General features: G+C 38.7%; 1 long non-coding RNA gene across 2 annotated transcripts in view; it reads left to right on the top strand.

Annotated features, from left to right (window-relative positions):
* LOC309825754 overlaps positions 1–14,156 on the top strand; it is a 90,134-nt gene that overhangs the window by 43,531 nt on the left and 32,447 nt on the right. For both annotated transcript variants that reach the window (XR_014297060.1, XR_014297061.1), the window contains exon 2: positions 4,033–4,189. This is a non-coding gene — a long non-coding RNA (uncharacterized lncRNA). The remainder of the gene's footprint in view (positions 1–4,032; positions 4,190–14,156) is intronic.

The following is a 14,156-nucleotide window of genomic DNA, read 5'->3' as shown; positions in this document are numbered from 1 at the left end:
GAAAACTGCCTACTATAGCATGACAACAAGATATATGGAAACAAAAAGTCTGAAAACAGATTGCTTGGAACAAAAGCAAAGGTTGTTGGCTCAGACTGCTGGGTATTTTATTTAGACCAACGTTTCACAAACTCTGTCTGTGTTTGTCAAGCTGATAATAGGTTTCCCCTGAAATGAATAATTTCTTGGTAAAATGCATTGGGGAAATGATGCACAGTGTGATTTACAGCACAAATTAACAATTTCAAAGTTCTTGAGAAGTCCTATGGAAAAGAAATCCATTATTCTTAAATACCTATTTAAACAGATATCTCTCAGATCACTAACATTTTCAGATCAGTTTGGGAACTTTTGACTTCGACTATTTTCACAACTCTTCCTGGGGCATGTTTTCCTTTTATAAATCAATACTGTGTCTTTTTGGTTGCATAGTACTGAATCCACTGTAGCTAATGCAAAGAGAAAGAAATTTACTAATGTGTGTTAAATGACTTACAGAAATCTGGGAATAAATTATGTAACAGACTTTAGGCTGAACTTTTAACAATGACTCCCAAAGCTTCAGCATAGAACTGTGCCTCAGGACTTCCCTGGTAGTCCAGTGGTTAGGGCTCCACGCTTCCACTGCAGGGGGCATGGGTTCGATCGCTGGTTGGGGAACTAATATCCCACATGCAAAAAAAAAACCCCCAAAACTGTACCTCTACATGCTGCTGCTGCCATCATGATCAGGAATCTTCCTGTTGAATCAAGAAGATGCTGCTACAGCCAATTCTGTAACCTCTCTGCTCTGCTGTGAGTCACATCAGCAGAACAAATCCCTCACACCTGGCCTTTATTATATTAACCCAATTTATTTTTTATTTTTTTAACATCTTTATTGGAGTATAATTGCTTTGCAATTGTGTTAGTTGCTGCTGTATAACAAAGTGAATCCGCTATACGTATACATATATCCCCATATCCCCTTCCTCTTGTGGCTCCCTCCCACCCTCCCATCCCACCCCTCTAGGTGGTCACAGAGCACCGAGCTGATTTCCCTGTGCTATGCGGCTGCTTCCCACTAGCTATCTATTTTACATTTGGTAGTGTATATATGTCCATGCCACTCTCTCACTTCGTCCCAACTTACCCTTCCCCCTCCCTGTGTCCTCAAGTCCATTCTCTACGTCTGCGCGTCTTTATTCCTGTCCTGCCCCTAGGTTCTTCAGAACCAATTTTTAATTTTTTTTAGATTCCATATATATGTGTTTAAATGCTCCTTTCTTAAAGTTTTGTTTTTTTCTAAGTCCCCAAACTAAATTAGACCTCACTGTTATTCTCTCTCATAGCATATTATATCTTTCTACCATAGCTCTTATTTTAGTACATAACTACTTAGGTATTTAATTACTATCTCTTCTACTAAAGTACTGTGGGAATAGGAACCATATCTGTTTTGCATCCCTTAAAGAAATGCCTAACTCACACTAAGTCAATGCATACGTTTGAATCATTTTGAATGGGTGGAAGGATGGCTGGATGGATAAGAGTGACTGAGTACCTAAAAGGGCAGATGAGCAGAGAGCCTTAAATCTTGGGACATGACTAAGAAAAACAGGGTGATAGATTTAGCTGGCCATATCTTTTCCCAAGATGACTGGTGCTAGAATTTCTTTTATGGAAGTGTCTGTGCTCTGGTGAGTGGTGGAGAGGGTGAGGGATTGCACTCTGGCCAATATGTGTAATCTGCAAGGCAACTCTTACCATGCCTCACATATAGTAGGTGCTTAATATATCGTTGTTATGGAAGGAATGCCAGTGCATACATGTAAAAGACTGAGCACTCTGCAGACGCATTTTGCCCTATAGGTGTTACTGTTAATTATCAGAATCTATTTTAATTTAATTAAGTTATATAAACATTTTTGATACCCTTGCATTTTGTTTAACTACAAAAGTCCCTAGAGTAGGCAGGAGACCTTGAAACCTGAAAAGGCTCTGTCTCCTCCAATCTTTATTTAATCAGAAGCAACCTAGATTCCATGTTAGTGTAACGCTGTACAGAATAAAATGACAATGATAGAAGTACTTTCAACTAGGGCCATAACATTAACTCGTAAAAAAAAAAAAAGCACTTCAAAGCTTCAAAAAAATGAGGGCATGAAATATTTTTAGTTGTCTTTATTCTTTATTTGAGCTCCAGATTTTAATTCCATGTGCTAACTTGGTAACTTTTAGCTTCTTAGAAACATGTAAGGAGCAGAAACTTCAAAGCTGTAAATCCACTTCCTGAAAAGCAAATTTGGAAACAAGATCTATACAAAGATGAACATTACATACAATGCAAGAGTTTGGTATATTTATTTTTTTCAGCTTCATGTATGATGAAAAAAAATCTATGTATCTGAAATACACAAAACATGGTAAAGACCACTTAATTTGCTGTGGACCCTCAGTTTCTGAATCTTTTGTCAAGTTTCCCTCCTGCTTACGTGCATAATTGGCCACATGTTTCTCTCTATTTGCTTAAACCAGATGTCCATGGGGCTTTCCTGCAGTATTTAGGAAAGAGGAATGCTTACAGAATTGTATTTGGCTCTATCAAGCAATGTTTTGGTGGAAAATGACCAACAAGTTTAATTTCTCTCAACTGGGAATCATTCTGCCTCACTTCCTGGGAAGGAAAGCTATAAAACAAAAAAGGAGTTATGAACTGGGCTCTTAATGGTAACTGGAAAACACACAAAATTTTAACTTCAATTTTATTCTACTTTGTAATAATAATCCTTTGTATTTGTGTAACATGATGGAGTTCATATAGTACTTCCATATTTACTGAGATGTATTTTGTGCTTGCTTATACAGGATTCTTTCTCGTTAAAGAAGAATTTCTGTGTGTTTCTACACATTAGCTGAAGTCTTTTCACCATCTCCTTTTGGGATGAGAATCTCAGAACTTTTCTGATGAGAACACATTTATTGGATCTGTGCCATGAATACATGTGCTCAGTACAATTAAGAATTCGCACACACACACACACACACACACACACACACACTCTTAAGAAAAAACATCTGCTCCTGATCCAGAATTCAATACAAAGAGAGGACAAGTGCATAGACACCCACAATAAAAGGGAAATGTGGTAATATGTGAAAGGATTGATAAAATAAAAATGCCAAAGAAGTTCTGAGCAGAATAGATGTTATCATTTAGGATTCTTGAGTATCTATTATACATTAGATACTTTGCACTTTTATATACTAAGTTTGAATAGTTACCATTATTATGTAAAACAACTCTTATTTCCATTTTGACAATGAATGAAAAAGGTCCTCAAAGTTCTTGAGTTCACAATCTAAGATTAAAATCAATAAATGGAAGATCTAGAATCAAAAAGCATGTCTACGGCCCAGGTATTTGGTTATTATGGAAAAGCTTCCCAGAGAAGTGTCCTTTGAACCAAGCTGAGCCTTGAAGAGTGAATAGGATTTTGAATAGGCAAAGAAAATGTCAGAGGAAACCAACTACCTGAGCACAAGTGTAAATAAGACCACAGGCAGCTGGAATGGATCTCAGCAGAGGGAGTGAACTCAAGCATAAAGGGGAGTTCTTGGCACAGAGCTGAGAGTTGATGGGGGAACCTGAACGCTAGTGTACAACTGAGAATTATGCCAAGAATAAGACAAAAAGGAAGACTGGGCACTAAGTGTGAAGGAAATTAAGAAGGTGGGGGCATGAACCGACTTTCAGGAGGAGAAATGAAAGATGTCATTATATGAACTGATCTTGAAAAATTCCCATATCTCTGTTTTTATCTTATATTCCAAAATATTCTGGTACCTGACTTTTGCCTTGTGTGTCAGGGACTGAAAATGGTCACCAGTAGCTTTATTATCCTCATCTCCAGGACATACAACTTCTTTATTCGCTTCCCCTGGCAATTAGATTAAAACCAATGATAAAGTTCTGGCCAGTGAAGTTTGAGTGGAAACGATGAGCAGTACTTCCAGGCCTGGCTCATTAAATCCTTCCATGTCTAATCCTAGCATTTTTACTGCATCCATTGGATGAATGAAGAGAACTTCAAAGGCCTGCAGGAGAGACAAGATAAAAGGATCTTGGGTACCTTCGTGACTGTGTGGAGCAGAGACCATCCATTGACCTGCACTTCAATGTCAAGCGAGAAACAAACTCTATTTTGAGGTAAGTCACTGGAATTTGGGGATTGTTTCTTTCAGCAGTTATCCCACCCTGATATGCCAGGCTGAATAATTTGTGATGAACATTATCTCTGACTTGGACCCCGATTGTCCACTGCTATTCCCAACAGACTGAACAGTGTTGGAGAAATTGCACAGCCTTGTTGAATAATGCCTCAACAGGGCTCCCAGTGTTGCCGTGGAATCCTTCTGTGTTCTACTGGTCATGAACTGTTCTCATTCCTTTCATGGCTTAATTTAAAGTTTCATCTTTCTCCTTAGGATTTTCCTGCTCCTACTCTCAGCAGATGAATTAGCTGTCTCATCTTTAGTTAAGTGCTTATTCAAGACTCATAACCATTTTTGTTTTTTCATGTTAACTTAAGCAGTTCTTTATGTATTAGAGATATAAGACCATTATGGATACTAGGTATAAAATGGCTAAGATTTTAAAAGACCAACTAAACCAAAAGTTGACAAAGATATGGAAAAACTGGAACTCTCATATACTCTTCGTGGGAATGTAGAATGGTACAATCACTTTGTAAAACTGTTTGGCAATGTTTTTAAAAGTTCATCTATCATATAATCCAGAAATTCTACTCCTGGGTAGTTACTCAGAGGTCCAAGAGGGAATCTCCAATAGTATTATAGCCAAAAAGAGGTCTTCCACTGTGGATTTTCTGTGGTTTGTGGTGTGGAGTGACACGTAAACATTTTTCTCTATTTTTCCCTTGAAACCTTCAGTAAGGTCTGTGTCAGTCACTAGTTATTGTGTGTAAGTTGTTTTTTTTTTTTAAAAAAAGACTGCTGATAATTTGGTTAGAATAACAACATCTCTTGACCCCTTACCTTGGTTCAGGTACCACACTATGCACATTCACATATGTTATCTTTTTCAAATCTTACAGTCATCTTGAACGGTAATTATTATTCCCCTTCTAGAGATTAAAAAACATATGCCCCATAGTAAAACCAAAATGAAACAGATAACAGAAAACTTGCTAAGAATAACATACTGGAAGATCCCAACACTTGCCCTCCACCCTCCAATTAAAGATAAAGCTGCTTATTTTTACCTCTGCTTGGAACTTTGACCATATTTTTATTTCTATTTTTGACCAGTCAGTCTCCAGTTAAGTATTAGTGAGAACTTACTGTGGGCTAGGCTTGAGGTAAAAAAAAGGGGCGGGGGTGGGGTGGGGAATAGACATGGTACCTACATTCAGTGCTTTAAAGAAGACAGGGACTAAAAAGATATTCCCTGGATGACTGTAGTGAAAGTCAAGACAGAGTCCAAAGAAACACAGACAAAGGGTATTGACGGTGTGATAGAAGCAAGTCTTTCCAGAGGAAGTGACACTTGAGCTGAGTCATAAAGATATGCAGATGCAGAAGAAAGGTAAGGGAAAGGGGCACCGAGCCACTTCTACTAGAGGCACTAGATGGTACAAAGGCATTGAAATGAGGAATCACAAAATCATCAGAGAATAGCAGGTAGCTCAGAATGGCTGGAGCATGCAACAGAGATCAATGCCTGGGGCCCAGGGATGAGCGTGGGGTGTAACAACAGACGGTGCGACTTCCTGAGAAACTACTCTCATGCCTAGCAACCAACTGAACCCCAAATTGCACTCAGTCTCCTGGACTTTACCCACAGGAATTTTCCAACCATTTTTTTCCCTCTAAGATATACAATATGGAACTCAGTACTCTGTTTTTCATTTCTTTTTAATATGCTTATACTCCTTTTAAACCAGAGGACAGATGATTTCATGGGGCAGGACTTATGTGGACAAGGATTGGTAATATAACTGATTTTGTCCACAATTCTGCAGGTTCTTTAATGTGATTTGATCACCTTCTCCAGGGATGAGCAGGCCCTAGAGGCTCTAGAGGACAAACCTCACACTAAAAATACATAACTACTGGGCTTCCCTGGTGGCGCAGTGGTTGAGAGTCCGCTTGCTGATGCAGGGGACGCAGGTTCATCAGGGAGGTCCGGGAGGATCCCACATGCCGAGGAGCGGCTGGGCCCCGTGACCCGTGGCCGCTGAGCCTGCGCGACCGGAGCCTGTGCTCCGCAACGGGAGAGGCCACAGCGGTGAGAGGCCCGCGTACCGCAAAAAAAAAAAAAAAAGTAAAAATACTTAACTACTGAACCGACAAATTAAATGGTAATTTATTCATTTATAGCATAGGAATGCCTCTCCATTAGCCAGAATGCCAGATCTGGACATGCTGAGTAAAGGGAATATCATTTAGTGAAGAACCACCCATTAATGGGCACTTCCTTGTATTACTTCAATTACTTGTCACCACAACTCTGTGATGTAGTTCTTACTTCATCCCAGTTTTATAAATGAAGAATTTAAATGAGAAACTTTAAACGATCTACCTTGATCTCATAGCTAACAAGTTTTGGAGCTTAGTTTCAAATCTAATGCTTTGATTTCTACCCCATGCAATGGGCAGGGTGTACCCACACTGCCTGGAAAAAAAAGTGATGATGATGATGGCGATTTAACTAAAATGATTATAATTTATTGGATGTTTACTTTGTGACGAATACTTTCACATGCATTATTTTATGTAACCATAACGACTCTATTAAGTGAGAAACTATTTCCATTTTAGCAATGAGGAAACTAATGTTCAAAGGTTTAAATAACTTTTCTAACCTTCAAACCTGGTTAATTGGTGGGGCAGATATTCAAACCAGGTCTCCCTGCCCACAAAGTACTTTTTACTGACAGTCAAATACTGGTAAGACTATTTGGTGAATGAGAGTCAGATTGAAGAGAATTTGTTACTTGATAGAACATTCCATCTAGGGTGTGGTAGAGGATAGAAAACCACTGAAGTTCTCCTAGTAGGGACTGATCATGTGTCTTCATAACTTGTAGCAATAGACATTGAATATTTAATACTATTATTTTTTTGTTTTTGTTAATAATTCTTATTAGTCACAAAAAACTTCTGTCACTATCCTTATTCATGATAGAGTAAACATTATTATGTTCATTTTATATTGTCTCACCTTTTTCTGAGGATAAATTTTAGGAATTGAAAAAGAAATGAAGTGCCTCAAACCTGAGGAAAAGCATAATTACTTTTTGATTAACATACTTGAGCAATCTTTCATTACTGATTGGTAGTATATCTGATTAATTCCCAGGTCAGTGAAATTAGAGTTTAGCCTACAAAAATGGATATACGTATGATAGTTTTACAAATTTAAACCCTTTAAACAATCTTGGGACTAGATCAATAAACTTTTTTTAGAATTCCTTTCTAGCATCTAGACTAACAATCTCATCAAGACAGTGTTTTTGTTTTGTTTTATTTCTATCAATATAAAGATTCTCTTTGTGGAAGCAAGATTTGAACAGGCTTTCTTTGAAGTTAGTACCCATGTGGCAAGTTTCAAATAAACCTAGACCTTTGCTCAAAATCAATGCATCTGAGAACTTTCCTTTAACATTCCTTTGTCTCTTGAACCTGGACTCCTTGAGGAAGGGTTTGTTTCTTTCCACTATAGCCCAGTCATCTGGTATGAGGTTAAGTACAAAAGAACGTGCCGTCTAAATGTCAGTTGAATAAATGAATATTTGAATGAATCTACCAACTGTGGACTTTGTTTTATTTTTACATTGCTTACTTTTTTGGAAAGATATCCCAGGTGAGCTTTCTCATCCACTTATTTTTATTCCTTTGCAAAAAGTGTCCTTTGGGACCTCTTCGCCAGATCTCGAAGGTGTGCCCTATCCCATCTGGCTTGGCATTTTCTAGGCTCTGGTATTTCCTCACCAGTCTGGGACGCTGTGCCTCCCCCCACTGCCAACCCCACCCCCAATCAATTCACATCATTTTTGACAATAGAATTTCCAAACCCCCTTCCACTATGCATGATTTTCTTTTCCCCTTAAACTTGAAAAGGATGGTGAAAATTTAGGCAACTTAGAGAATATTTAAAACAAAAGAGAAGTAGTGGAAGGTTGAGAAAAGGTCACTATAGTTAGTGAGAAGAGTGTGACTCATTAAAAAACAAAGCCGCATTAACTGACAATGAAACAAATCGGGAGAAAAATCATGAGACCATTTTGGATGGCTGACTGAGACAATACCAGAGATACAAGTGATGAGAATAGGAGGTTAATCAGAAAAGACTACTCTTGAGGTGAAGAAATTTACAAGAAATTTACCTCCCTCCTGGAGGGAGGTCTGTGCCTGCTGTGCCCTGGCTGGCTCTGTGACTTATGTGCACATGACCCTCATTTTTTAAATAAGGATATTGGACCAAATGATATATCAGATCCTTTCCAATTCTAACATTTTATTGAGGGCTAGAATTTTCTAGCAGATTAAATGGATTCTTATGTTTTAAGTCCCCATGCCTATTTAGTCTCACATAATTTGATTGCTCTTTGTATTTTCTTCCTCATTTAATCCACATTTATTGAGTGGCTGCTTGATATTTGAACAGTGTTTTAGGCAGTGGGCATACAAAATGGGGAAGATAAAATTACTGCCATCTTCCACCTCACAGGCTGGGTGGCCACAGCTTTATAAACAGCAACAAGGCAACTGGAGCAGAAGCAATGGCTCGGGGAGGGAAGCCAGGATGGAGACAAAATGAAAAAGACAAGGGCAAGAGAAAACATTTTACAATATCCTGAGATACAAATAAGTCCACCACTTAAAAAAAAAAACAACAGTAAAGATCGGTTATGATTTTTACTTTTACTCCTTCATTTTATGAGGATGGTTAGTGCTGACTGTATGACCGTAGCTACTTAGAAGGTTAATGAGAGATTCACTGGACTTTCCACACCACCTATGAAGGGGATGGTTGATTTTTGTTTTATTGGTGTGGTCACTACCAAGCCCGGCCTATAGATCTGTGTTAACTGCACAATTGCTGCTTGAAGATCTTACAGGTTGCTCAGTGATTCCTCATAGAGCTTGACACTGACATGAGAATTAGAATTGCAGATGGCAACCCTGAGAATAGAAGAGCCTAGAACAGGTTGGGGCCCTGCAAGTGGGCATAAGTGTATGAAGCAGGTGGGCACATGCCACTAGCTAGTCATGTGGTTAGCAATTAACCAGAAAGAGCGTGCTTTACCCCAAAATCTTCAAATCCTTCTTTCTCTTCCCACCTCCCCCCTTTGAACTGTATGCTTGAAAACAGCACAGGCAGTCTAAGTCTCCGTTTGAGACCTCTGATCGCTAAGAGACTTCTCCCCTGCACTGTGACTTTTGATCTCCTGTGCCTGGTCCGGTGCCTGGCACACTGTCATATTTGATCAAAGAAGCCATTTTTGTTGTCATTGTTGTTGTTGCTTACTTGTGTTTATCCCTCCTTGTTGGACAAAGGTATTTAAGTTGGTCAAATGTTAAATATTATTAGGATGATTATTAGAAACAATGCTGGGGATTTAGAGCCAAATTTATGTAATTAGTCGAACGGGTTTTTAAAGATTTTTGAATTAAAATAGTACATATAGAATACAGATATACATAAAAAATTCATACAGAAAAATGCATGTAGCTACACAAACTGAGCATGCTGACATCAAGAAACACAACGTCACCAGCATCATGGACTGAGGAGCTTAGAGCTCTTCTCTGAAGATGATTTTTAACACCAGTTGGCAGTGTCCGCCTTCTAGAATCATCTAATTTTTAGATACGAATTATTTTACTTATCTTCTCCATCAGACTGTGAAAAACATTAGTCCGGGACTGGTCTTTTTCTCTTTGTATCCATGTTACTATTTTAGCAGCTCATAGTAGGTTTCCATAGGAGTTTGCTGAGCTGTGAGTCAACTGAAAGTACCCTGAGCTGAGACATCTAATGAGGAGCCCCAGAAAAATCCTGTTTCCAGGTCACTTCTCAGTTTCTGATTTTATTTCTCAGATTTAGCTCTTTAGATGTACTTAGAGCTCCCAGAAAAGAGGCATATTCTAAATTTAGTCTCTCTGGTTGAACATTAAAATATTGGAGTGGAGGAGTGACGGTAGCAAAAGGGGTTAGTTAGCATTTTGTGTACATTAGATAACACAGCTGCTTCCAGTTCAATGGCCAACACCAGAAGTTCTCTAGAAATATGTTCCATGGAAATTCCCATTTCTGCTTGCTTAAGTAGGTTGTTGAGACTTTGGTGAGTAAGCAAGTTGCATCACTGGGGAAAAAAAGGAGACAAGTACCAAAGAAGAAATTACACTCAAGTGCTTGCTGGTTTGCCAAATAGCTCTGGGAAAAGCAGGGCAGGATCAGAGGTTTCTGGCAAGTAGCCCCTCTATTCATGTCCCTGTCTTTCTTTGACTGGATTATAGCACAAATTTTGGTACATAGCTGTTTCCTTTGCAGACCTCTGATTAGTTCAAATTATCCTTATGCTAGTCCTGTGTTGAAATGCTCCTGAGCCCCAACTGAAAGAGATCAGACTCTTTTACAAGATGGGGATCCAGCCAGCTGTGAAGACAGGGTGCACTAGTCAGTCTGGAAACATCTGTAGGAGTAACCAGATGTTTTAATAAGAGGAGAATCACAGGCTGAGTGAATGACTGAAAAGGCTAAAAGAGTGGATGACTCACCTCTGAGCAGATGAGAACACGGATGCTTGTGGATTTTCCCACTTTTTAAACATTGTGGTTGGATTAGGTGTCTGAAATCATCTCCCTCATGCCCTATATTTTTTGAAAGCTTTTTTTTGCGGGAGGGATTAAATTTCTTGATTCATGGGCCCTACTCAAGAATGACCATCTTTGCCTAGCAGATTTCTGGTGCCTGGATTGGAAGAATCAGAGCAAGGCCATCCCTCTATGTAGGCTGATGCTGTGGTGGTGTGATTTCAAGGATACCAGGAAAGCCGTCACTGACATTTCTCTCTCCCTGAAGTTCATAATCTCACCATGAAGGATTCCTTCTTTCATCAAAAATCAATCAATATCTCAAACTTGGTTTTGAAATGCAAATCCTGGTATAAGGATTAAAAAGTAAAATTCTGTCTGAATCTCTTAGGAAGCAAATAAAGGGCCTGGGGAAAAGCTGGAGTGATGTGTGTCATTGTTTCTTGAGAATGCAGCCCACTGGGGTCTTCTCTGATCCCAGATTTTGAAATTCTAGCAGCGAGCAGAAAAAGGCATTTGAGGTAGATAGGAAGAAGTAAAAAGGGCTCAGAAAGTGAAGGAGGTAAATAAAGAAGGTCAACTTTGGATTTTGAACTGATGATTTGACCTTTTTGAGCCTCAGTTTCTTCATCTGTAAACTAGAACCAATAACATTTTTCGGAGAGTCTTGGTCAATGATCAGAACAGACTCTTTCTTTTGCCAGACTAATTAGCTAACTAATTTCTTCTTTTTACAAAACAGTGTAAAATTTGGAATTTCAAGAGATGTATATCATCAAAGGAATCTTTTCAGATATCTCTTATGTTTGTTTCTTGGCCCTCCTCTGGTGAGAATTCTTTATTTTTTTCAAAGGTGTATTGAAATGATATTCTTCTTATCTTAAGTTAGGGACTGGGGACTAAAGTCTGCCCAGTTGATAATTCATGGACATGATTTTCTTTCCTTGTTAATTATCTAAGTAATTTTGGGGCGATGGCTTTTTTGATACTGTACCCTAGATTATTCCCACTCATGACAATTGATCAAACCCAAAGTTTTCCCAAAAAAGGAGGGTGGTTTCATGTCAAGTGTCCATCAGTCTTGGCCCTACAGGCCTCTAGGAACAGCTCAGGGTCATGCGCGTTGCAGCTCCAGGTTGAGGAGAAGAGTGAACATTATACTATGTGTGAAGTGCCTAGCAGAGAGACTACATCCACTATGTATTCAGAACAATTTACATAATCAACAATTTTGAGAGCTGCTGTCCTAGATTTTTTGGCACCGCTGTATTTTATGCTATGAAATTGATTGTCCCCCTTCACTGACTGAATAAATAAAACATGAGCTGACAGAAAATTCAAATTTCAAGACATTATATTTGTTTCTATGAGCACCCAGAAGTGCTGTTACTACTGAATTATTATTAGTACATTGGATATTAATGTGTTAACTCCCAGCTTAAAACAAAACAAAGCAAAACTGAGTGATTCAATGACGGGGGACATTGGGATATCATAAATTTTTTTCTCATTACTGGTTGGCATGGATTCAACTCCATGTACTAATTTAGACTTTTTCTGAAGCCATTTTTCAGTCTATACCACCTCTTGAAGTAATGACTTTCAGAAGCTTGCTTCCTAGTATGTGGAATACGTCTTCTCTTCTTCTTCCTCCTTCTCTTCTTCCTCTTCCCCCTCTTCCCCCTCCCTCTTTTTCTTCTTCTTGTAGTAAAACTAACTCTCAAGCTTAAAGCAGCATTTCCTAGAGCTGATAGCTTAAAATTTCCGAATCATGTTTACCCATGAATACAATCAGATTTGGGGAGTATCCTTTAGCATTTTGGTTATCATCGTCTCCAAGCTATTCACAAATATTTCATTTCTTGTCCTTTCTGTCATATAGAAGAATTATACTCCTAACCTACTTTAATATTGGGCATAGCCATGTGATTTACTTTCCCCAATGAAATCTGAATGAAAGTGGCATATGGCCACTTCTGAGCAGAAATTTTAAGAGCCGTGCTCAATTTGCCCCATCTTATTCCCTGCCAGAGTAATCGTTGAAGATTAAACCCTCATCAGTGTGGGCCCCTGAGTGACTGGTATGAATAGTGCTGACAGGCACTGGAAATGTACAGTGAAAAAAGAAATAAGTCAGCTGTTAAGGCATGGAGATTCAGAGTTTGGTTGTTACTGAAGCATAATCTAGCCGATTGTAATAAAATATAATCACATGATAGATTCCTAGTCTTCTGAAAAAGTTAGTTTCTAATGATAGTCTTCAAGTCAATGCAAACACATGCCATATGTTGATTATAAAATCTTCTTATACTCGTGGCTGGTGAAATCCTGGCTTGAATCCCTTTACTATTTACCACCGCCATCAGAACCAGCATTACCAATGATATACTTAGCAGTAAATTACAGACTCTTAAAGTTAAGGGATAAAATGTTATCTTTCCAACAGTCTTATTTCAGCAATGAGAAAACTCAGATTTTCCAAAGATAAGAGATTTATCTGGGAGCATCCAGGTAGGTTTCTTTTTAATTTTAACTTGGAAATATTTTTCTAGATCCTTGTACTTTGTAACTCACTCCATTCATTCAATTTTTAAAGTTAAATTTTAAAAAGTGAATATTTTCTGGTTAATGGAAGAATCAAGATTAACCTTAATAATTTTTGCTAGAGATCAGTGATATTTCTAAGTGTGTTACTTTTCTGGAGCTGCTATAACAAAATACCACGCAGACTGGGTGACTTAAGCAGAAATTCATTCTCTGATAGTTGTGGAGGTTGGAAGTCCTCAAGCTGTCGGCAGGATTGGTTTCTTCTGAAGCCCCTCTCCTTGGCGTGCAGATGGTTGTTTGTGTGTGTGTCCTCACACGGTCTTTCCTCTGTGCATGTGTGCCCCTGGTGTCTCTTTGTGTGTCCTGGTTTCTTATAAGGACAACAGTCAGCTGGATTATGACCCACCCTGAAAGCCTCTCTTTACCTTAATCAGTTCTTTAAAGGTCCTATCTCCACATACAGTCACATTTTGAGGTACTGGGGGTAACAGCTTCAACATATCAGTTGGGGAGTGGGACAAAGTTCAACCGATAACACTAAGATATGACAAATTGAAAGCATTTTAACAAAATAAAACTTAGGGTTAGAATCCCATTTTGGTCACCAGCAGCAGTGATGTTCATGGAGTATGATGTAGTAGAGTTTGGCATAAAATATCTATAAGACTTTGGGACTTCCCTGGCGGTCCACCGGTTAAGACTCCGAGCTTCCACGTCATGGGGTGCGTGTTGGAGCCCTGGTCGGGAAACTAAGATCCCACATGTCACGTGGCCAAAAAAAATTG

The sequence above is a fragment of the Grampus griseus genome (genome assembly GCF_964374135.1).
Source record: "Grampus griseus genome assembly, chromosome: 8".
In the NCBI taxonomy this organism is placed as follows: domain Eukaryota; kingdom Metazoa; phylum Chordata; class Mammalia; order Artiodactyla; family Delphinidae; genus Grampus; species Grampus griseus.
This window is presented reverse-complemented; position numbering and strand designations above follow the sequence as displayed.